General features: G+C 46.1%; 11 non-coding genes across 11 annotated transcripts; all 11 read left to right on the top strand.

The window, feature by feature from the left end:
* The first annotated feature begins 100 nt into the window (after positions 1 to 100).
* On the top strand, positions 101 to 172 carry TRNAE-CUC (transfer RNA glutamic acid (anticodon CUC)). Its single transcript has one exon. It is a non-coding gene; the product is annotated as a tRNA-Glu (tRNA).
* Positions 173 to 2,292: 2,120 nt separating this feature from the next.
* TRNAE-CUC (transfer RNA glutamic acid (anticodon CUC)) lies at positions 2,293 to 2,364 on the top strand. The gene has a single exon. It is a non-coding gene; the product is annotated as a tRNA-Glu (tRNA).
* Positions 2,365 to 6,527: 4,163 nt separating this feature from the next.
* TRNAE-CUC (transfer RNA glutamic acid (anticodon CUC)) lies at positions 6,528 to 6,599 on the top strand. Its single transcript has one exon. It is a non-coding gene; the product is annotated as a tRNA-Glu (tRNA).
* Positions 6,600 to 10,683: 4,084 nt separating this feature from the next.
* TRNAE-CUC (transfer RNA glutamic acid (anticodon CUC)) lies at positions 10,684 to 10,755 on the top strand. The gene has a single exon. It is a non-coding gene; the product is annotated as a tRNA-Glu (tRNA).
* Positions 10,756 to 12,152: 1,397 nt separating this feature from the next.
* Positions 12,153 to 12,224, top strand: TRNAE-CUC (transfer RNA glutamic acid (anticodon CUC)). Its single transcript has one exon. It is a non-coding gene; the product is annotated as a tRNA-Glu (tRNA).
* A 1,230-nt stretch (positions 12,225 to 13,454) lies between these two features.
* Positions 13,455 to 13,526, top strand: TRNAE-CUC (transfer RNA glutamic acid (anticodon CUC)). Its single transcript has one exon. It is a non-coding gene; the product is annotated as a tRNA-Glu (tRNA).
* A 1,400-nt stretch (positions 13,527 to 14,926) lies between these two features.
* TRNAE-CUC (transfer RNA glutamic acid (anticodon CUC)) lies at positions 14,927 to 14,998 on the top strand. Its single transcript has one exon. It is a non-coding gene; the product is annotated as a tRNA-Glu (tRNA).
* Positions 14,999 to 15,623: 625 nt separating this feature from the next.
* Positions 15,624 to 15,695, top strand: TRNAE-CUC (transfer RNA glutamic acid (anticodon CUC)). The gene has a single exon. It is a non-coding gene; the product is annotated as a tRNA-Glu (tRNA).
* A 3,202-nt stretch (positions 15,696 to 18,897) lies between these two features.
* On the top strand, positions 18,898 to 18,969 carry TRNAE-CUC (transfer RNA glutamic acid (anticodon CUC)). Its single transcript has one exon. It is a non-coding gene; the product is annotated as a tRNA-Glu (tRNA).
* A 2,689-nt stretch (positions 18,970 to 21,658) lies between these two features.
* On the top strand, positions 21,659 to 21,730 carry TRNAE-CUC (transfer RNA glutamic acid (anticodon CUC)). Its single transcript has one exon. It is a non-coding gene; the product is annotated as a tRNA-Glu (tRNA).
* Positions 21,731 to 22,306: 576 nt separating this feature from the next.
* On the top strand, positions 22,307 to 22,378 carry TRNAE-CUC (transfer RNA glutamic acid (anticodon CUC)). Its single transcript has one exon. It is a non-coding gene; the product is annotated as a tRNA-Glu (tRNA).
* Positions 22,379 to 24,023: the final 1,645 nt, after the last annotated feature.

Here is a 24,023-nt window from a genome sequence, read left to right as displayed (position 1 = left end):
TGCCTTAAAAGGCAAACGTTTGAATTGCACTGTCGCGTGGAAACCTTGAGCTTCTGGATTCCACAAACTCGTTTTCTCACAGTTTCTAGCAGCTCACAGTTCCCTGGTGGTCTAGTGGTTAGGATTCGGCGCTCTCACCGCCGCGGCCCGGGTTCGATTCCCGGTCAGGGAAAGTTAATCTTTTCCCGCAACAAGCAAAATGTTCCCTAAAAATACATAAAACCCCACAAATGTTACATCCCTTAATAGCCCTGATCTGGGTGACCAACATATCCAAAGATCACACATATCAGTTCAGGGGTTCAGGAATTTCCTGGAAGTCATAATTTTGACCAAGCGTGCACATGGTCCTATGCCCAAAACAGTTCCATGAAATCAGTGCTAACAGTCGGTCACGTTTGGTAGGCTTTTACAGGTTTCCCTGCAGGGCCCATAATCTGTGGGTAGGAGGCTGTCAAGCAGGCTCCTCCAGGAGCTTGTGGCAAACTCACTTGGAGAGGGAGGAGAGCTATGATACGCCCAGGAAATGGAGATAACGAGATGGTTAAATAATGGTTGATTGAAGCTGTCAGGTGTAGCTCGCACTTTAATTTGAAATCGGTTTCCTTTTTGCCTTTAAAATAAGCGATCTTGCTGCAGTCTAATTAGGGCGCATTGAGGAAATCTGTGTAAGAATGGACCTTGCTGACATTTTCAGTGCCTTAACCCCTTAAGGACACATGACATGTGTGACATGTCATGATGCCCATTTATTCCAGAAGTTTGGTCCTTAAGGGGTTAAAAGGCAAACGTTTGAATTGCACTGTCGCGTGGAAACCTTGAGCTTCTGGATACCACAAACTCGTTTTCTCACAGTTTCTAGCAGCTCACAGTTCCCTGGTCGTCTAGTGGTTAGGATTCGGCGCTCTCACCGCCGCGGCCCGGGTTCGATTCCCGGTCAGGGAAAGTTAATCTTTTCCCGCAACAAGCAAAATGTTCCCTAAAAATACATAAAAATCCAACAAATGTTACATCCCCTAATAGCCCTGATCTGGGTGATCAACATATCCAAAAATCACACATATCAGTTCAGGGGTTCAGGAATTTCCTGGAAATCATAATTTTGACCAAGCGTGCACATGGTCCTATGCCCAAAACAGTTCCATGAAATCAGTGCTAACAGTCGGTCACGTTTGGTAGTCTTTTACAGGTTTCCCAGCAGGGACCATAATCTGTGTGTAGGAGGATGGCAAGCAGGCTCCTCCAGGAGCTCGTGGAAAACTCACTTGGAGAGGGAGGAGAGTTATGATAGGCCCAGGTGTAGCTCGCACTTTAATTTGAAATCGGTTTCCTTTTTGCCTTTAAAATAAGCGATCTTGCTGCAGTCTAATTAGGGCGCATTGAGGAAATCTGTGAAAGAATGGACCTTGCTGACATTTTCAGTGCCTTAAAAGGCAAACGTTTGAATTGCACTGTCGCGTGGAAACCTTGAGCTTCTGGATACCACAAACTCGTTTTCTCACAGTTTCTAGCAGCTCACAGTTCCCTGGTGGTCTAGTGGTTAGGATTCGGCGCTCTCACCGCCGCGGCCCGGGTTCGATTCCTGGTCAGGGAAAATTAATCTTTTCCCGCAACAAGCAAAATGTGCCCTAAAAATACATAAAACCCCACAAATGTTACATCCCCTAATAGCCCTGATCTGGGTGATCAACATATCCAAAGATCACACATATCAGTTCAGGGGTTCAGGAATTTCCTGGAAGTCATAATTTTGACCAAGCGTGCACATGGTGCTATGCCCAAAACAGTTCCATGAAATCAGTGCTAACAGTCGGTCACGTTTGGTAGGCTTTTACAGGTTTCCCTGCAGGGCCCATAATCTGTGGGTAGGAGGCTGGCAAGCAGGCTCCTCCAGGAGCTTGTGGCAAACTCACTTGGAGAGGGAGGAGAGCTATGATACGCCCAGGAAATGGAGATAACGAGATGGTTAAATAATGGTTGATTGAAGCTGTCAGGAGTAGCTCGCACTTTAATTTGAAATCGGTTTCCTTTTTGCCTTTAAAATAAGCGATCTTGCTGCAGTCTAATTAGGGCGCATTGAGGAAATCTGTGTAAGAATGGACCTTGCTGACATTTTCAGTGCCTTAACCCCTTAAGGACACATGACATGTGTGACATGTCATGATGCCCATTTATTCCAGTTTGGTCCTTAAGGGGTTAAAAGGCAAACGTTTGAATTGCACTGTCGCGTGGAAACCTTGAGCTTCTGGATACCACAAACTCGTTTTCTCACAGTTTCTAGCAGCTCACAGTTCCCTGGTAGTCTAGTGGTTAGGATTCGGCGCTCTCACCGCCGCGGCCCGGGTTCGATTCCCGGTCAGGGAAAGTTAATCTTTTCCCGCAACAAGCAAAATGTTCCCTAAAAATACATAAAACCCCACACATGTTACATCCCCTAATAGCCCTGATCTGGGTGACCAACATATCCAAAGATCACACATATCAGTTCAGGGGTTCAGGAATTTCCTGGAAGTCATAATTTTGACCAAGCGTGCACATGGTCCTATGCCCAAAACAGTTCCATGAAATCAGTGCTAACAGTCGGTCACGTTTGGTAGTCTTTTACAGGTTTCCCAGCAGGGCCCATAATCTGTGGGTAGGAGGATGGCAAGCAGGCTCCTCCAGGAGCTCGTGGAAAACTCACTTGGAGAGGGAGGAGAGTTATGATAGGCCCAGGTGTAGCTCGCACTTTAATTTGAAATCGGTTTCCTTTTTGCCTTTAAAATAAGCGATCTCGCTGCAGTATAATTAGGGCGCATTGAGGAAATCTGTGTAAGAATGGACCTTGCTGACATTTTCAGTGCCTTAAAAGGCAAACGTTTGAATTGCACTGTCGTGTGGAAACCTTGAGCTTCTGGATACCACAAACTCGTTTTCTCACAGTTTCGAGCAGCACACAGTTCCCTGGTAGTCTAGTGGTTAGGATTTGGCGCTCTCACCGCTGCGGCCCGGGTTCGATTCCCGGTCAAGGAAAGTTAATCTTTTCCCGCAACAAGCAAAATGTGCCCTAAAAATACATAAAACCCCACAAATGTTACATCCCCTAATAGCCCTGATCTGGGTGACCAACATATCCAAAGATCACACATATCAGTTCAGGGGTTCAGGAATTTCCTGGAAGTCATAATTTTGACAAAGCGTGCACATGGTCCTATGCCCAAAACAGTTCCATGAAATCAGTGCTAACAGTCGGTCACGTTTGGTAGGCTTTTACAGGTTTCCCTGCAGGGCCCATAATCTGTGGGTAGGAGGCTGGCAAGCAGGCTCCTCCAGGAGCTCGTGGCAAACTCACTTGGAGAGGGAGGAGAGCTATGATACGCCCAGGAAATGGAGATAACGAGATGGTTAAATAATGGTTGATTGAAGCTGTCAGGTGTAGCTCGCACTTTAATTTGAAATCGGTTTCCTTTTTGCCTTTAAAATAAGCGATCTTGCTGCAGTCTAATTAGGGCGCATTGAGGAAATCTGTGTAAGAATGGACCTTGCTGACATTTTCAGTGCCTTAACCCCTTAAGGACACATGACATGTGTGACATGTCATGATGCCCATTTATTCCAGAAGTTTGGTCCTTAAGGGGTTAAAAGGCAAACGTTTGAATTGCACTGTCGCGTGGAAACCTTGAGCTTCTGGATACCACAAACTCGTTTTCTAACAGTTTCTAGCAGCTCACAGTTCCCTGGTGGTCTAGTGGTTAGGATTCGGCGCTCTCACCGCCGCGGCCCGGGTACGATTCCCGGTCAGGGAAAGTTAATCTTTTCCCGCAACAAGCAAAATGTTCCCTAAAAATACATAAAACCCCACAAATGTTACATCCCCTAATAGCCCTGATCTGGGTGACCAACATATCCAAAGATCACACATATCAGTTCAGGGGTTCAGGAATTTCCTGGAAGTCATAATTTTGACCAAGCGTGCACATGGTCCTATGCCCAAAACAGTTCCATGAAATCAGTGCTAACAGTCGGTTAAGTTTGGTAGGCTTTTACAGGTTTCCCTGCAGGGCCCATAATCTGTGGGTAGGAGGCTGGCAAGCAGGCTCCTCCAGGAGCTCATGGCAAACTCACTTGGAGAGGGAGGAGAGCTATGATACGCCCAGGAAATGGAGATAACGAGATGGTTAAATAATGGTTGATTGAAGCTGTCAGGTGTAGCTCGCACTTTAATTTGAAATCGGTTTCCTTTTTGCCTTTAAAATAAGCGATCTTGCTGCAGTCTAATTAGGGCGCATTGAGGAAATCTGTGTAAGAATGGACCTTGCTGACATTTTCAGTGCCTTAACCCCTTAAGGACACATGACATGTGTGACATGTCATGATGCCCATTTATTCCAGAAGTTTGGTCCTTAAGGGGTTAAAAGGCAAACGTTTGAATTGCACTGTCGCGTGGAAACCTTGAGCTTCTGGATACCACAAACTCGTTTTCTCACAGTTTCTAGCAGCTCACAGTAGACTGGTAGTCTAGTGGTTAGGATTCGGCGCTCTCACCGCCGCGGCCCGGGTTCGATTCCCGGTCAGGGAAAGTTAATCTTTTCCCGCAACAAGCAAAATGTGCCCTAAAAATACATTAAACCCCACAAATGTTACATCCCCTAATAGCCCTGATCTGGGTGACCAACATATCCAAAGATCACACATATCAGTTCAGGGGTTCAGGAATTTCCTGGAAGTCATAATTTTGACCAAGCGTGCACATGGTCCTATGCCCAAAACAGTTCCATGAAATCAGTGCTAACAGTCGGTCACGTTTGGTAGGCTTTTACAGGTTTCCCTGCAGAGCCCATAATCTGTGGGTAGGAGGCTGGCAAGCAGGCTCCTCCAGGAGCTCGTGGCAAACTCACTTGGAGAGGGAGGAGAGCTATGATACCCCCAGGAAATGGAGATAAAGAGATGGTTAAATAATGGTTGATTGAAGCTGTCAGGTGTAGCTCGCACTTTAATTTGAAATCGGTTTCCTTTTTGCCTTTAAAATAAGCGATCTTGCTGCAGTATAATTAGGGCGCATTGAGGAAATCTGTGTAAGAATGGACCTTGCTGACATTTTCAGTGCCTTAAAAGGCAAACGTTTGAATTGCACTTTCGCGTGGAAACCTTGAGCTTCTGGATACCACAAACTCGTTTTCTCACAGTTTCTAGCAGCTCACAGTTCCCTGTCGTCTAGTGGTTAGGATTAGGCGCTCTCACCGCCGCGGCCCGGGTTCGATTCCCGGTCAGGGAAAGTTAATCTTTTCCCGCAACAAGCAAAATGTTCCCTAAAAATACATAAAACCCCACAAATGTTACATCCCCTAATAGCCCTGATCTGGGTGACCAACATATCCAAAGATCACACATATCAGTTCAGGGGTTCAAGAATTTCCTGGAAGTCATAATTTTGACCAAGCGTGCACATGGTCCTATGCCCAAAACAGTTCCATGAAATCAGTGCTAACAGTCGGTTAAGTTTGGTAGGCTTTTACAGGTTTCCCTGCAGGGCCCATAATCTGTGGGTAGGAGGCTGGCAAGCAGGCTCCTCCAGGAGCTCGTGGCAAACTCACTTGGAGAGGGAGGAGAGTTATGATAGGCCCAGGTGTAGCTCGCACTTTAATTTTAAATCGGTTTCCTTTTTGCCTTTAAAATAAGCGATCTTGCTGCAGTCTAATTAGGGCGCATTGAGGAAATCTGTGTAAGAATGGACCTTGCTGACATTTTCAGTGCCTTAAAAGGCAAACGTTTGAATTGCACTGTCGCGTGGAAACCTTGAGCTTCTGGATACCACAAACTCGTTTTCTCACAGTTTCTAGCAGCTCACAGTTCCCTGGTGGTCTAGTGGTTAGGATTCGGCGCTCTCACCGCTGCGGCCCGGGTTCGATTCCTGGTCAGGGAAAATTAATCTTTTCCCGCAACAAGCAAAATGTGCCCTAAAAATACATAAAACCCTACAAATGTTACATCCCCTAATAGCCCTGATCTGGGTGATCAACATATCCAAAGATCACACATATCAGTTCAGGGGTTCAGGAATTTCCTGGAAGTCATAATTTTGACCAAGCGTGCACATGGTCCTATGCCCAAAACAGTTCCATGAAATCAGTGCTAACAGTCGGTCACGTTTGGTAGGCTTTTACAGGTTTCCCTGCAGGGCCCATAATCTGTGGGTAGGAGGCTGGCAAGCAGGCTCCTCCAGGAGCTTGTGGCAAACTCACTTGGAGAGGGAGGAGAGCTATGATACGCCCAGGAAATGGAGATAACGAGATGGTTAAATAATGGTTGATTGAAGCTGTCAGGAGTAGCTCGCACTTTAATTTGAAATCCGTTTCTTTTTTGCCTTTAAAATAAGCGATCTTGCTGCAGTATAATTAGGGCGCATTGAGGAAATCTGTGTAAGAATGGACCTTGCTGACATTTTCAGTGCCTTAAAAGGCAAACGTTTGAATTGCACTGTCGCGTGGAAACCTTGAGCTTCTGGATTCCACAAACTCGTTTTCTCACAGTTTCTAGCAGCTCACAGTTCCCTGGTGGTCTAGTGGTTAGGATTCGGCGCTCTCACCGCCGCGGCCCGGGTTCGATTCCCGGTCAGGGAAAGTTAATCTTTTCCCGCAACAAGCAAAATGTTCCCTAAAAATACATAAAACCCCACAAATGTTACATCCCTTAATAGCCCTGATCTGGGTGACCAACATATCTAAAGATCACACATATCAGTTCAGGGGTTCAGGAATTTCCTGGAAGTCATAATTTTGACCAAGCGTGCACATGGTCCTATGCCCAAAACAGTTCCATGAAATTAGTGCTAACAGTCGGTCACGTTTGGTAGGCTTTTACAGGTTTCCCTGCAGGGCCCATAATCTGTGGGTAGGAGGCTGTCAAGCAGGCTCCTCCAGGAGCTTGTGGCAAACTCACTTGGAGAGGGAGGAGAGCTATGATACGCCCAGGAAATGGAGATAACGAGATGGTTAAATAATGGTTGATTGAAGCTGTCAGGTGTAGCTCGCACTTTAATTTGAAATCGGTTTCCTTTTTGCCTTTAAAATAAGCGATCTTGCTGCAGTCTAATTAGGGCGCATTGAGGAAATCTGTGTAAGAATGGACCTTGCTGACATTTTCAGTGCCTTAACCCCTTAAGGACACATGACATGTGTGACATGTCATGATGCCCATTTATTCCAGAAGTTTGGTCCTTAAGGGGTTAAAAGGCAAACGTTTGAATTGCACTGTCGCGTGGAAACCTTGAGCTTCTGGATACCACAAACTCGTTTTCTTACAGTTTCTAGCAGCTCACAGTTCCCTGGTCGTCTAGTGGTTAGGATTCGGCACTCTCACCGCCGCGGCCAGGGTTCGATTCCCGGTCAGGGAAAGTTAATCTTTTCCCGCAACAAGCAAAATGTTCCCTAAAAATACATAAAAATCCAACAAATGTTACATCCCCTAATAGCCCTGATCTGGGTGATCAACATATCCAAAAATCACACATATCAGTTCAGGGGTTCAGGAATTTCCTGGAAGTCATAATTTTGACCAAGCGTGCACATGGTCCTATGCCCAAAACAGTTCCATGAAATCAGTGCTAACAGTCGGTCACGTTTGGTAGTCTTTTACAGGTTTCCCAGCAGGGCCCATAATCTGTGTGTAGGAGGATGGCAAGCAGGCTCCTCCAGGAGCTCGTGGAAAACTCACTTGGAGAGGGAGGAGAGTTATGATAGGCCCAGGTGTAGCTCGCACTTTAATTTGAAATCGGTTTCCTTTTTGCCTTTAAAATAAGCGATCTTGCTGCAGTCTAATTAGGGCGCATTGAGGAAATCTGTGAAAGAATGGACCTTGCTGACATTTTCAGTGCCTTAAAAGGCAAACGTTTGAATTGCACTGTCGCGTGGAAACCTTGAGCTTCTGGATACCACAAACTCGTTTTCTCACAGTTTCTAGCAGCTCACAGTTCCCTGGTGGTCTAGTGGTTAGGATTCGGCGCTCTCACCGCCGCGGCCCGGGTTCGATTCCTGGTCAGGGAAAATTAATCTTTTCCCGCAACAAGCAAAATGTGCCCTAAAAATACATAAAACCCCACAAATGTTACATCCCCTAATAGCCCTGATCTGGGTGATCAACATATCCAAAGATCACACATATCAGTTCAGGGGTTCAGGAATTTCCTGGAAGTCATAATTTTGACCAAGCGTGCACATGGTCCTATGCCCAAAACAGTTCCATGAAATCAGTGCTAACAGTCGGTCACGTTTGGTAGGCTTTTACAGGTTTCCCTGCAGGGCCCATAATCTGTGGGTAGGAGGCTGGCAAGCAGGCTCCTCCAGGAGCTTGTGGCAAACTCATTTGGAGAGGGAGGAGAGCTATGATACGCCCAGGAAATGGAGATAACGAGATGGTTAAATAATGGTTGATTGAAGCTGTCAGGAGTAGCTCGCACTTTAATTTTAAATCGGTTTCCTTTTTGCCTTTAAAATAAGCGATCTTGCTGCAGTCTAATTAGGGCGCATTGAGGAAATCTGTGTAAGAATGGACCTTGCTGACATTTTCAGTGCCTTAACCCCTTAAGGACACATGACATGTGTGACATGTCATGATGCCCATTTATTCCAGTTTGGTCCTTAAGGGGTTAAAAGGCAAACGTTTGAATTGCACTGTCGCGTGGAAACCTTGAGCTTCTGGATACCACAAACTCGTTTTCTCACAGTTTCTAGCAGCTCACAGTTCCCTGGTAGTCTAGTGGTTAGCATTCGGCGCTCTCACCGCCGCGGCCTGGGTTCGATTCCCGGTCAGGGAAAGTTAATCTTTTCCCGCAACAAGCAAAATGTTCCCTAAAAATACATAAAACCCCACAAATGTTACATCCCCTAATAGCCCTGATCTGGGTGACCAACATATCCAAAGATCACACATATCAGTTCAGGGGTTCAGGAATTTCCTGGAAGTCATAATTTTGACCAAGCGTGCACATGGTCCTATGCCCAAAACAGTTCCATGAAATCAGTGCTAACAGTCGGTCACGTTTGGTAGTCTTTTACAGGTTTCCCAGCAGGGCCCATAATCTGTGGGTAGGAGGATGGCAAGCAGGCTCCTCCAGGAGCTCGTGGAAAACTCACTTGGAGAGGGAGGAGAGTTATGATAGGCCCAGGTGTAGCTCGCACTTTAATTTGAAATCGGTTTCCTTTTTGCCTTTAAAATAAGCGATCTTGCTGCAGTATAATTAGGGCGCATTGAGGAAATCTGTGTAAGAATGGACCTTGCTGACATTTTCAGTGCCTTAAAAGGCAAACGTTTGAATTGCACTTTCGCGTGGAAACCTTGAGCTTCTGGATACCACAAACTCGTTTTCTCACAGTTTCTAGCAGCTCACAGTTCCCTGTCGTCTAGTGGTTAGGATTAGGCGCTCTCACCGCCGCGGCCCGGGTTCGATTCCCGGTCAGGGAAAGTTAATCTTTTCCCGCAACAAGCAAAATGTTCCCTAAAAATACATAAAACCCCACAAATGTTACATCCCCTAATAGCCCTGATCTGGGTGACCAACATATCCAAAGATCACACATATCAGTTCAGGGGTTCAGGAATTTCCTGGAAGTCATAATTTTGACCAAGCGTGCACATGGTCCTATGCCCAAAACAGTTCCATGAAATCAGTGCTAACAGTCGGTTAAGTTTGGTAGGCTTTTACAGGTTTCCCTGCAGGGCCCATAATCTGTGGGTAGGAGGCTGGCAAGCAGGCTCCTCCAGGAGCTCGTGGCAAACTCACTTGGAGAGGGAGGAGAGTTATGATAGGCCCAGGTGTAGCTCGCACTTTAATTTTAAATCGGTTTCCTTTTTGCCTTTAAAATAAGCGATCTTGCTGCAGTCTAATTAGGGCGCATTGAGGAAATCTGTGTAAGAATGGACCTTGCTGACATTTTCAGTGCCTTAAAAGGCAAACGTTTGAATTGCACTGTCGCGTGGAAACCTTGAGCTTCTGGATACCACAAACTCGTTTTCTCACAGTTTCTAGCAGCTCACAGTTCCCTGGTGGTCTAGTGGTTAGGATTCGGTGCTCTCACTGCCGCAGCCCGGGTTCGATTCCCGGTCAGGGAAAGTTAATCTTTTCCCGCAACAAGCAAAATGTGCCCTAAAAATACATGAAACCCCACAAATGTTACATCCCCTAATAGCCCTGATCTGGGAGACCAACATATCCAAAGATCACACATATCAGCTCAGGGGTTCAGGAATTTCCTGGAAGTCATAATTTTGACCAAGCGTGCACATGGTCCTATGCCCAAAACAGTTCCATGAAATCAGTGCTAACAGTCGGTCAAGTTTGGTAGGCTTTTACAGGTTTCCCTGCAGGGCCCATAATCTGTGGGTAGGAGGCTGTCAAGCAGGCTCCTCCAGGAGCTCGTGGCAAACTCACTTGGAGAGGGAGGAGAGCTATGATACGCCCAGGAAATGGAGATAACGAGATGGTTAAATAATGGTTGATTGAAGCTTTCAGGTGTAGCTCGCACTTTAATTTGAAATCGGTTTCCTTTTTGCCTTTAAAATGTGTGACATGTCATGATGCCCATTTATTCCAGAAGTTTGGTCCTTAAGGGGTTAAAAGGCAAACGTTTGAATTGCACTGTCGCGTGGAAACCTTGAGCTTCTGGATACCACAAACTCGTTTTCTCACAGTTTCTAGCAGCTCACAGTTCCCTGGTGGTCTAGTGGTTAGGATTCGGCGCTCTCACCGCCGCGGCCCGGGTTCGATTCCCGGTCAGGGAAAGTTAATCTTTTCCCGCAACAAGCGAAATGTTCCCTAAAAATACATAAAACCCCACAAATGTTACATCCCCTAATAGCCCTGATCTGGGTGACCAACATATCCAAAGATCACACATATCAGTTCAGGGGTTCAGGAATTTCCTGGAAGTCATCATTTTGACCAAGCGTGCACATGGTCCTATGCCCAAAACAGTTCCATGAAATCAGTGCTAACAGTCGGTCATGTTTGGTAGGCTTTTACAGGTTTCCCTGCAGGGCCCATAATCTGTGGGTAGGAGGCTGGCAAGCAGGCTCCTCCAGGAGCTCGTGGCAAACTCACTTGGAGAGGGAGGAGAGCTATGATACGCCCAGGAAATGGAGATAACGAGATGGTTAAATAATGGTTGATTGAAGCTGTCAGGTGTAGCTCGCACTTTAATTTGAAATCGGTTTCCTTTTTGCCTTTAAAATAAGCGATCTTGCTGCAGTCTAATTAGGGCGCATTGAGGAAATCTGTGTAAGAATGGACCTTGCTGACATTTTCAGTGCCTTAAAAGGCAAACGTTTGAATTGCACTTTCGCGTGGAAACCTTGAGCTTCTGGATACCACAAACTCGTTTTCTCACAGTTTCTAGCAGCTCACAGTTCCCTGTCGTCTAGTGGTTAGGATTAGGCGCTCTCACCGCCGCGGCCCGGGTTCGATTCCCGGTCAGGGAAAGTTAATCTTTTCCCGCAACAAGCAAAATGTGCCCTAAAAATACATAAAACCCCACAAATGTTACATCCCCTAATAGCCCTGATCTGGGTGACCAACATATCCAAAGATCACACATATCAGTTCAGGGGTTCAGGAATTTCCTGGAAGTCATAATTTTGACCAAGCATGCACATGATCCTATGCCCAAAACATTTCCATGAAATCAGTGCTAACAGTCGGTCACGTTTGGTAGGCTTTTACAGGTTTCCCTGCAGGGCCCATAATCTGTGGGTAGGAGGCTGGCAAGCAGGCTCCTCCAGGAGCTCGTGGCAAACTCACTTGGAGAGGGAGGAGAGCTATGATACGCCCAGGAAATGGAGATAACGAGATGGTTAAATAATGGTTGATTGAAGCTGTCAGGTGTAGCTCGGACTTTAATTTGAAATCGGTTTCCTTTTTGCCTTTAAAATAAGTTATCTTGCTGCAGTCTAATTAGGGCGCATTGAGGAAATCTGTGTAAGAATGGACCTTGCTGACATTTTCAGTGCCTTAACCCCTTAAGGACACATGACATGTGTGACATGTCATGATGCCCATTTATTCCAGAAGTTTGGTCCTTAAGGGGTTAAAAGGCAAACGTTTGAATTGCACTGTCGCGTGGAAACCTTGAGCTTCTGGATACCACAAACTTGTTTTCTCACAGTTTCTAGCAGCTCACAGTTCCCTGGTAGTCTAGTGGTTAGGATTCGGCGCTCTCACCGCCGCGGCCCGGGTTCGATTCCCGGTCAGGGAAAATTAACCTTTTGACGCAACAAGCAAAATGTGCCCTAAAAATACATAAATCCCCACAAATAGTTAAATCCCCTAATAGCCCTGATCTGGGTGACCAACATATCCAAAGATCACACATATCAGTTCAGGGGTTCAGGAATTTCCTGGAAGTCATAATTTTGACCAAGCGTGCACATGGTCCTATGCCCAAAACAGTTCCATGAAATCAGTGCTAACAGTCGGTCAAGTTTGGTAGACTTTTACAGGTTTCCCTGCAGGGCCCATAATCTGTGGGTAGGAGGCTGGCAAGCAGGCTCCTCCAGGAGCTTGTGGCAAACTCACGTGGAGAGGGAGGAGAGCTATGATACGCCCAGGAAATGGAGATAACGAGATGGTTAAATAATGGTTGATTGAAGCTGTCAGGTGTAGCTCGCACTTTAATTTGAAATCGGTTTCCTTTTTGTTTTGGGCATAGGACCATGTGCACGCTTGGTCAAAATTATGACTTCCAGGAAATTCCTGAACCTCTGAACTGATATGTGTGATCTTTGGATATGTTGGTCACCCAGATCAGGGCTATTAGGGGATTTAACTATTTGTGGTGATTTATGTATTTTTAGGGCACATTTTGCTTGTTGCGGGAAAAAATAATTTTCCCTGACCGGGAATCGAACCCGGGCCGCAGCGGTGAGAGCGCCGAATCCTAACCACTAGACTACCAGCGAATTGTGAGCTGCTAGAAACTGTGAGAAAACAAGTTTGTGGTATCCAGAAGCTCAAGGTTTCCACGCGACAGTGCAATTCAAACGTTTGCCTTTTAACCCCTTAAGGACCAAACTTCTGGCACATGGTCCTATGCCCAAAACAGTTCCATGAAATCAGTGCTAACAGTCGGTCAAGTTTGGTAGGCTTTTACAGGTTTCCCTGCAGGGCCCATAATCTGTGGGTAGGAGGCTGGCAAGCAGGCTCCTCCAGGAGCTCGTGGCAAACTCACTTGGAGAGGGAGGAGAGTTATGATAGGCCCAGGTGTAGCTCGCACTTTAATTTTAAATCGGTTTCCTTTTTGCCTTTAAAATAAGCGATCTTGCTAATTGTCTAATTAGGGCGCATTGAGGAAATCGGTGTAAGAATGGACCTTGCTGACATTTTCAGTGCCTTAAAAGGCAAACGTTTGAATTGCACTGTCGCGTGGAAACCTTGAGCTTCTGGATACCACAAACTCGTTTTCTCACAGTTTATAGCAGCTCACAGTTCCCTGGTGGTCTAGTGGTTAGGATTCGGCGCTCTCACTGCCGCGGCCCGGGTTCGATTCCCGGTCAGGGAAAGTTAATCTTTTCCCGCAACAAGCAAAATGTGCCCTAAAAATACATAAAACCCCACAAATGTTACATCCCCTAATAGCCCTGATCTGGGTGACCAACATATCCAAAGATCACACATATCGGTTCAGGAATTTCCTGGAAGTCATAATTTTGACCAAGCATGCACATGATCCTATGCCCAAAACATTTCCATGAAATCAGTGCTAACAGTCGGTCACGTTTGGTAGGCTTTTACAGGTTTCCCTGCAGGGCCCATAATCTGTGGGTAGGAGGCTGGCAAGCAGGCTCCTCCAGGAGCTCGTGGCAAACTCACTTGGAGAGGGAGGAGAGCTATGATACGCCCAGGAAATGGAGATAACGAGATGGTTAAATAATGGTTGATTGAAGCTGTCAGGTGTAGCTCGCACTTTAATTTGAAATCGGTTTCCTTTTTGCCTTTAAAATAAGTTATCTTGCTGCAGTCTAATTAGGGCGCATTGAGGAAATCTGTGTAAGAATGGACCTTGCTGACATTTTCAGTGCCTTAACCCCTTAAGGACACATGACAAGTGTGACATGTCATGATGCCCATTTATTCCAGAAGTTTGGTCCTTAAGGGGTTAAAAGGCAAACGTTTGAATTGCACTGTCGCGTGGAAACCTTGAGCTTATGGATACCACAAACTTGTTTTCTCACAGTTTCTAGCAGCTCACAGTTCCCTGGTAGTCTACTGGTTAGGATTCGGCGCTCTCACCGCCGCGGCCCGGGTTCGATTCCCGGTCAGGGAAAATTGCGTCAAAATTAACCTTTTGACGCAACAAGCAAAATGTTCCCTAAAATACATTAAACCCAACAAATGTTACATCCCCTAATAGCCCTGATCTGGGTGACCAACATATCCAAAGATCACACATATCAGTTCAGGGGTTCAGGAATTTCCTGGAAGTCATAATTTTGACCAAGCGTGCACATGGTCCTATGCCCAAAACAGTTCCATGAAATCAGTGCTAACAGTCGGTCAAGTTTGGTAGGCTTTTACAGGTTTCCCTGCAGGGCCCATAATCTGTGGGTAGGAGGCTGGCAAGCAGGCTCCTCCAGGAGCTCGTGGCAAACTCACTTGGAGAGGGAGGAGAGCTATGATACGCCCAGGAAATGGAGATAACGAGATGGTTAAATAATGGTTGATTGAAGCTGTCAGGTGTAGCTCGCACTTTAATTTGAAATCGGTTTCCTTTTTGCCTTTAAAATAAGTGATCTTGCTGCAGTATAATTAGGGCGCATTGAGGAAATTTGTGTAAGAATGGACCTTGCTGACATTTTCAGTGCCTTAAAAGGCAAACGTTTGAATTGCACTGTCGTGTGGAAACCTTGAGCTTCTGGATACCACAAACTCGTTTTCTCACAGTTTCTAGCAGCTCACAGTTCCCTGGTAGTCTAGTGGTTAGGATTCGGCGCTCTCACCGCCGCGGCCCGGGTTCGATTCCCGGTCAGGGAAAGTTAATCTTTTCCCGCAAAAAGCAAAATGTTCCCTAAAAATACATTAAACCCAACAAATGTTACATCCCCTAATAGCCCTGATCTGGGTGACCAACATATCCAAAGATCACACATATCAGTTCAGGGGTTCAGGAATTTCCTGGAAGTCATAATTTTGACCAAGCGTGCACATGGTCCTATGCCCAAAACAGTTCCATGAAATCAGTGCTAACAGTCGGTCAAGTTTGGTAGGCTTTTACAGGTTTCCCTGCAGGGCCCATAATCTGTGGGTAGGAGGCTGGCAAGCAGGCTCCTCCAGGAGCTCGTGGCAAACTCACTTGGAGAGGGAGGAGAGCTATGATACGCCCAGGAAATGGAGATAATTAGATGGTTAAATAATGGTTGATTGAAGCTGTCAGGTGTAGCTCGCACTTTAATTTGAAATCGGTTTCCTTTTTGCCTTTAAAATAAGCGATCTTGCTGCAGTATAATTAGGGCGCATTGAGGAAATCTGTGTAAGAATGGACCTTGCTGACATTTTCAGTGCCTTAAAAGGCAAACGTTTGAATTGCACTGTCGTGTGGAAACCTTGAGCTTCTGGATACCACAAACTCGTTTTCTCACAGTTTCTAGCAGCTCACAGTTCCCTGGTAGTCTAGTGGTTAGGATTCGGCGCTCTCACCGCCGCGGCCCGGGTTCGATTCCCGGTCAGGGAAAGTTAATCTTTTCCCGCAAAAAGCAAAATGTTCCCTAAAAATACATTAAACCCAACAAATGTTACATCCCCTAATAGCCCTGATCTGGGTGACCAACATATCCAAAGATCACACATATCAGTTCAGGGGTTCAGGAATTTCCTGGAAGTCATAATTTTGACCAAGCGTGCACATGGTCCTATGCCCAAAACAGTTCCATGAAATCAGTGCTAACAGTCGGTCAAGTTTGGTAGGCTTTTACAGGTTTCCCTGCAGGGCCCATAATCTGTGGGTAGGAGGCTGGCAAGCAGGCTCCTCCAGGAGCTCGTGGCAAACTCACTTGGAGAGGGAGGAGAGCTATGATACGCCCAGGAAATGGAGATAACGAGATGGTTAAATAATGGTTGATTGAAGCTGTCAGGTGTAGCTCGCACTTTAATTTGAAATCGGTTTCCTTTTTGCCTTTAAAATAAGTGATCTTGCTGCAGTATAATTAGGGCGCATTGAGGAAATCTGTGTAAGAATGGACCTTGCTGACATTTTCAGTGCCTTAAAAGGCAAACGTTTGAATTGCACTGTCGTGTGGAAACCTTGAGCTTCTGGATACCACAAACTCGTTTTCTCACAGTTTCTAGCAGCTCACAGTTCCCTGGTAGTCTAGTGGTTAGGATTCGGCGCTCTAGCCGCGGCCCGGGTTCGATTCCTGGTCAGGGAAAGTTAATCTTTTCCCGCAAAAAGCAAAATGTTCCCTAAAAATACATTAAACCCAACAAATGTTACATCCCCTAATAGCCCTGATCTGGGTGACCAACATATCCAAAGATCACACATATCAGTTCAGGGGTTCAGGAATTTCCTGGAAGTCATAATTTTGACCAAGCGTGCACATGGTCCTATGCCCAAAACAGTTCCATGAAATCAGTGCTAACAGTCGGTCAAGTTTGGTAGGCTTTTACAGGTTTCCCTGCAGGGCCCATAATCTGTGGGTAGGAGGCTGGCAAGCAGGCTCCTCCAGGAGCTTGTGGCAAACTCACTTGGAGAGGGAGGAGAGCTATGATACGCCCAGGAAATGGAGATAACGAGATGGTTAAATAATGGTTGATTGAAGCTGTCAGGTGTAGCTCGCACTTTAATTTGAAATCGGTTTCCTTTTTGCCTTTAAAATAAGCGATCTTGCTGCAGTCTAATTAGGGCGCATTGAGGAAATCTGTGTAAGAATGGACCTTGCTGACATTTTCAGTGCCTTAACCCCTTAAGGACACATGACATGTGTGACATGTCATGATGCCCATTTATTCCAGAAGTTTGGTCCTTAAGGGGTTAAAAGGCAAACGTTTGAATTGCACTGTCGCGTGGAAACCTTGAGCTTCTGGATACCACAAACTTGTTTTCTCACAGTTTCTAGCAGCTCACAGTTCCCTGGTAGTCTAGTGTTTAGGATTCGGTGCTCTCACCGCCGCGGGCCGAGTTCGATTCCCGGTCAGGGAAAATTACTTTTTCCCGCAACAAGCAAAATGTGCCCTAAAAATACATAAATCCCCACAAATAGTTAAATCCCCTAATAGCCCTGATCTGGGTGACCAACATATCCAAAGATCACACATATCAGTTCAGGGGTTCAGGAATTTCCTGGAAGTCATAATTTTGACCAAGCGTGCACATGGTCCTATGCCCAAAACAGTTCCATGAAATCAGTGCTAACAGTCGGTCAAGTTTGGTAGGCTTTTACAGGTTTCCCTGCAGGGCCCATAATCTATGGGTAGGAGGCTGGCAAGCAGGCTCCTCCAGGAGCTCGTAGCAAACTCACTTGGAGAGGGATGAGAGCGATCTTGCTGCAGTCTAATTTGGGCGCATTGAGGAAATCTGTGTAAGAATGGACCTTGCTGACATTTTCAGTGCCTTAAAAGGCAAACGTTTGAATTGCACTGTCGCGTGGAAACCTTGAGCTTCTGGATACCACAAACTCGTTTTCTCACAGTTTATAGCAGCTCACAGTTCCCTGGTGGTCTAGTGGTTAGGATTCGGCGCTCTCACCGCTGCGGCCCAGGTTCGATTCCCGGTCAGGGAAAGTTAATCTTTTCCCGCAACAAGCAACATGTGGCTGGCAAGCTACGAGCACATGCTCCAGGAGCTCGTAGCAAACTCACTTGGAGAGGGAGGAGAGCTATGATACGCCCAGGAAATGGAGATAACGAGATGGTTAAATAATGGTTGATTGAAGCTGTCAGGTGTAGCTTGCACTTTAATTTGAAATCGGTTTCCTTTTTGCCTTTAAAATAAGCGATCTTGCTGCAGTCTAATTAGGGCGCATTGAGGAAATCTGTGAAAGAATGGACCTTGCTGACATTTTCAGTGCCTTAAAAGGCAAACGTTTGAATTGCACTGTCGCGTGGAAACCTTGAGCTTCTGGATACCACAAACTCGTTTTCTCACAGTTTCTAGCAGCTCACAGTTCCCTGGTGGTCTAGTGGTTAGGATTCGGCGCTCTCACCGCCGCGGCCCGAAGTTCGATTCCTGGTCAGGGAAAATTAATCTTTTCCCGCAACAAGCAAAATGTGCCCTAAAAATACATAAAACCCCACAAATGTTACATCCCCTAATAGCCCTGATCTGGGTGATCAACATATCCAAAGATCACACATATCAGTTCAGGGGTTCAGGAATTTCCTGGAAGTCATAATTTTGACCAAGCGTGCACATGGTCCTATGCCCAAAACAGTTCCATGAAATCAGTGCTAACAGTCGGTCACGTTTGGTAGGCTTTTACAGGTTTCCCTGCAGGGCCCATAATCTGTGGGTAGGAGGCTGGCAAGCAGGCTCCTCCAGGAATTGTGGCAAACTCACTTGGAGAGGGAGGAGAGCTATGATACGCCCAGGAAATGGAGATAACGAGATGGTTAAATAATGGTTGATTGAAGCTGTCAGGAGTAGCTCGCACTTTAATTTGAAATCGGTTTCCTTTTTGCCTTTAAAATAAGCGATCTTGCTGCAGTCTAATTAGGGCGCATTGAGGAAATCTGTGTAAGAATGGACCTTGCTGACATTTTCAGTGCCTTAACCCCTTAAGGACACATGACATGTGTGACATGTCATGATGCCCATTTATTCCAGTTTGGTCCTTAAGGGGTTAAAAGGCAAACGTTTGAATTGCACTGTCGCGTGGAAACCTTGAGCTTCTGGATACCACAAACTCGTTTTCTCACAGTTTCTAGCAGCTCACAGTTCCCTGGTAGTCTAGTGGTTAGGATTCGGCGCTCTCACCGCCGCGGCCCGGGTTCGATTCCCGGTCAGGGAAAGTTAATCTTTTCCCGCAACAAGCAAAATGTTCCCTAAAAATACATAAAACCCCACAAATGTTACATCCCCTAATAGCCCTGATCTGGGTGACCAACATATCCAAAGATCACACATATCAGTTCAGGGGTTCAGGAATTTCCTGGAAGTCATAATTTTGACCAAGCGTGCACATGGTCCTATGCCCAAAACAGTTCCATGAAATCAGTGCTAACAGTCGGTCACGTTTGGTAGTCTTTTACAGGTTTCCCAGCAGGGCCCATAATCTGTGGGTAGGAGGATGGCAAGCAGGCTCCTCCAGGAGCTCGTGGAAAACTCACTTGGAGAGGGAGGAGAGTTATGATAGGCCCAGGTGTAGCTCGCACTTTAATTTGAAATCGGTTTCCTTTTTGCCTTTAAAATAAGCGATCTTGCTGCAGTATAATTAGGGCGCATTGAGGAAATCTGTGTAAGAATGGACCTTGCTGACATTTTCAGTGCCTTAAAAGGCAAACGTTTGAATTGCACTGTCGTGTGGAAACCTTGAGCTTCTGGATACCACAAACTCGTTTTCTCACAGTTTCTAGCAGCTCACAGTTACCTGGTAGTCTAGTGGTTAGGATTTGGCGCTCTCACCGCCGCGGCCCGGGTTCGATTCCCGGTCAGGGAAAGTTAATCTTTTCCCGCAACAAGCAAAATGTGCCCTAAAAATACATAAAACCCCACAAATGTTACATCCCCTAATAGCCCTGATCTGGGTGACCAACATATCCAAAGATCACACATATCAGTTCAGGGGTTCAGGAATTTCCTGGAAGTCATAATTTTGACAAAGCGTGCACATGGTCCTATGCCCAAAACAGTTCCATGAAATCAGTGCTAACAGTCGGTCACGTTTGGTAGGCTTTTACAGGTTTCCCTGCAGGGCCCATAATCTGTGGGTAGGAGGCTGGCAAGCAGGCTCCTCCAGGAGCTCGTGGCAAACTCACTTGGAGAGGGAGGAGAGCTATGATACGCCCAGGAAATGGAGATAACGAGATGGTTAAATAATGGTTGATTGAAGCTGTCAGGTGTAGCTCGCACTTTAATTTGAAATCGGTTTCCTTTTTGCCTTTAAAATAAGCGATCTTGCTGCAGTCTAATTAGGGCGCATTGAGGAAATCTGTGTAAGAATGGACCTTGCTGACATTTTCAGTGCCTTAAAAGGCAAACGTTTGAATTGCACTTTCGCGTGGAAACCTTGAGCTTCTGGATACCACAAACTCGTTTTCTCACAGTTTCTAGCAGCTCGCAGTTCCCTGTCGTCTAGTGGTTAGGATTAGGCGCTCTCACCGCCGCGGCCCGGGTTCGATTCCCGGTCAGGGAAAGTTAATCTTTTCCCGCAACAAGCAAAATGTTCCCTAAAAATACATAAAACCCCACAAATGTTACATCCCCTAATAGCCCTGATCTGGGTGACCAACATATCCAAAGATCACACATATCAGTTCAGGGGTTCAGGAATTTCCTGGAAGTCATAATTTTGACCAAGCGTGCACATGGTCCTATGCCCAAAACAAATCCATGAAATCAGTGCTAACAGTCGGTTAAGTTTGGTAGGCTTTTACAGGTTTCCCTGCAGGGCCCATAATCTGTGGGTAGGAGGCTGGCAAGCAGGCTCCTCCAGGAGCTCGTGGCAAACTCACTTGGAGAGGGAGTAGAGTTATGATAGGCCCAGGTGTAGCTCGCACTTTAATTTGAAATCGGTTTCCTTTTTGCCTTTAAAATAAGCGATCTTGCTGCAGTCTAATTAGGGCGCATTGAGGAAATCTGTGTAAGAATGGACCTTGCTGACATTTTCAGTGCCTTAAAAGGCAAACGTTTGAATTGCACTGTCGCGTGGAAACCTTGAGCTTCTGGATACCACAAACTCGTTTTCTCACAGTTTCTAGCAGCTCACAGTTCCCTGGTGGTCTAGTGGTTAGGATTCGGCGCTCTCACCGCCGCGGCCCGGGTTCGATTCCTGGTCAGGGAAAATTAATCTTTTCCCGCAACAAGCAAAATGTGCCCTAAAAATACATAAAACCCCACAAATGTTACATCCCCTAATAGCCCTGATCTGGGTGATCAACATATCCAAAGATCACACATATCAGTTCAGGGGTTCAGGAATTTCCTGGAAGTCATAATTTTGACCAAGCGTGCACATGGTCCTATGCCCAAAACAGTTCCATGAAATCAGTGCTAACAGTCGGTCACGTTTGGTAGGCTTTTACAGGTTTCCCTGCAGGGCCCATAATCTGTGGGTAGGAGGCTGGCAAGCAGGCTCCTCCAGGAATTGTGGCAAACTCACTTGGAGAGGGAGGAGAGCTATGATACGCCCAGGAAATGGAGATAACGAGATGGTTAAATAATGGTTGATTGAAGCTGTCAGGAGTAGCTCGCACTTTAATTTGAAATCGGTTTCCTTTTTGCCTTTAAAATAAGCGATCTTGCTGCAGTCTAATTAGGGCGCATTGAGGAAATCTGTGTAAGAATGGACCTTGCTGACATTTTCAGTGCCTTAACCCCTTAAGGACACATGACATGTGTGACATGTCATGATGCCCATTTATTCCAGTTTGGTCCTTAAGGGGTTAAAAGGCAAACGTTTGAATTGCACTGTCGCGTGGAAACCTTGAGCTTCTGGATACCACAAACTCGTTTTCTCACAGTTTCTAGCAGCTCACAGTTCCCTGGTAGTCTAGTGGTTAGGATTCGGCGCTCTCACCGCCGCGGCCCGGGTTCGATTCCCGGTCAGGGAAAGTTAATCTTTTCCCGCAACAAGCAAAATGTTCCCTAAAAATACATAAAACCCCACAAATGTTACATCCCCTAATAGCCCTGATCTGGGTGACCAACATATCCAAAGATCACACATATCAGTTCAGGGGTTCAGGAATTTCCTGGAAGTCATAATTTTGACCAAGCGTGCACATGGTCCTATGCCCAAAACAGTTCCATGAAATCAGTGCTAACAGTCGGTCACGTTTGGTAGTCTTTTACAGGTTTCCCAGCAGGGCCCATAATCTGTGGGTAGGAGGATGGCAAGCAGGCTCCTCCAGGAGCTCGTGGAAAACTCACTTGGAGAGGGAGGAGAGTTATGATAGGCCCAGGTGTAGCTCGCACTTTAATTTGAAATCGGTTTCCTTTTTGCCTTTAAAATAAGCGATCTTGCTGCAGTATAATTAGGGCGCATTGAGGAAATCTGTGTAAGAATGGACCTTGCTGACATTTTCAGTGCCTTAAAAGGCAAACGTTTGAATTGCACTGTCGTGTGGAAACCTTGAGCTTCTGGATACCACAAACTCGTTTTCTCACAGTTTCTAGCAGCTCACAGTTCCCTGGTAGTCTAGTGGTTAGGATTCGGCGCTCTCACCGCCGCGGCCCGGGTTCGATTCCCGGTCAGGGAAAGTTAATCTTTTCCCGCAACAAGCAAAATGTTCCCTAAAAATACATAAAACCCCACAAATGTTACATCCCCTAATAGCCCTGATCTGGGTGACCAACATATCCAAAGATCACACATATCAGTTCAGGGGTTCAGGAATTTCCTGGAAGTCATAATTTTGACAAAGCGTGCACATGGTCCTATGCCCAAAACAGTTCCATGAAATCAGTGCTAACAGTCGGTCACGTTTGGTAGGCTTTTACAGGTTTCCCTGCAGGGCCCATAATCTGTGGGTAGGAGGCTGGCAAGCAGGCTCCTCCAGGAGCTCGTGGCAAACTCACTTGGAGAGGGAGGAGAGCTATGATACGCCCAGGAAATGGAGATAACGAGATGGTTAAATAATGGTTGATTGAAGCTGTCAGGTGTAGCTCGCACTTTAATTTGAAATCGGTTTCCTTTTTGCCTTTAAAATAAGCGATCTTGCTGCAGTCTAATTAGGGCGCATTGAGGAAATCTGTGTAAGAATGGACCTTGCTGACATTTTCAGTGCCTTAACCCCTTAAGGACACATGACATGTGTGACATGTCATGATGCCCATTTATTCCAGAAGTTTGGTCCTTAAGGGGTTAAAAGGCAAACGTTTGAATTGCACTGTCGCGTGGAAACCTTGAGCTTCTGGATACCACAAACTTGTTTTCTCACAGTTTCTAGCAGCTCACAGTAGATTGGTAGTCTAGTGGTTAGGATTCGGCGCTCTCACCGCCGCGGCCCGGGTTCGATTCCCGGTCAGGGAAAGTTAATCTTTTCCCGCAACAAGCAAAATGTGCCCTAAAAATACATGAAACCCCACAAATGTTACATCCCCTAATAGCCCTGATCTGGGTGACCAACATATCCAAAGATCACACATATCAGTTCAGGGGTTCAGGAATTTCCTGGAAGTCATAATTTTGACCAAGCGTGCACATGGTCCTATGCCCAAAACAGTTCCATGAAATCAGTGCTAACAGTCGGTCACATTTGGTAGTCTTTTACAGGTTTCCCAGCAGGGCCCATAATCTGTGTGTAGGAGGATGGCAAGCAGGCTCCTCCAGGAGCTCGTGGAAAACTCACTTGGAGAGGGAGGAGAGTTATGATAGGCCCAGGTGTAGCTCGCACTTTAATTTGAAATCGGTTTCCTTTTTGCCTTTAAAATAAGCGATCTTGCTGCAGTCTAATTAGGGCGCATTGAGGAAATCTGTGAAAGAATGGACCTTGCTGACATTTTCAGTGCCTTAAAAGGCAAACGTTTGAATTGCACTGTCGCGTGGAAACCTTGAGCTTCTGGATACCACAAACTCGTTTTCTCACAGTTTCTAGCAGCTCACAGTTCCCTGGTGGTCTAGTGGTTAGGATTCGGCGCTCTCACCGCCGCGGCCCGAAGTTCGATTCCTGGTCAGGGAAAATTAATCTTTTCCCGCAACAAGCAAAATGTGCCCTAAAAATACATAAAACCCCACAAATGTTACATCCCCTAATAGCCCTGATCTGGGTGATCAACATATCCAAAGATCACACATATCAGTTCAGGGGTTCAGGAATTTCCTGGAAGTCATAATTTTGACCAAGCGTGCACATGGTCCTATGCCCAAAACAGTTCCATGAAATCAGTGCTAACAGTCGGTCA

This window comes from Pelobates fuscus, chromosome 3, assembly GCF_036172605.1.
Source record: "Pelobates fuscus isolate aPelFus1 chromosome 3, aPelFus1.pri, whole genome shotgun sequence".
NCBI classification, from domain to species: domain Eukaryota; kingdom Metazoa; phylum Chordata; class Amphibia; order Anura; family Pelobatidae; genus Pelobates; species Pelobates fuscus.
The sequence above is the reverse complement of the archived record's forward strand: the minus strand, read 5'-3'. Positions and strand labels throughout refer to the sequence as shown.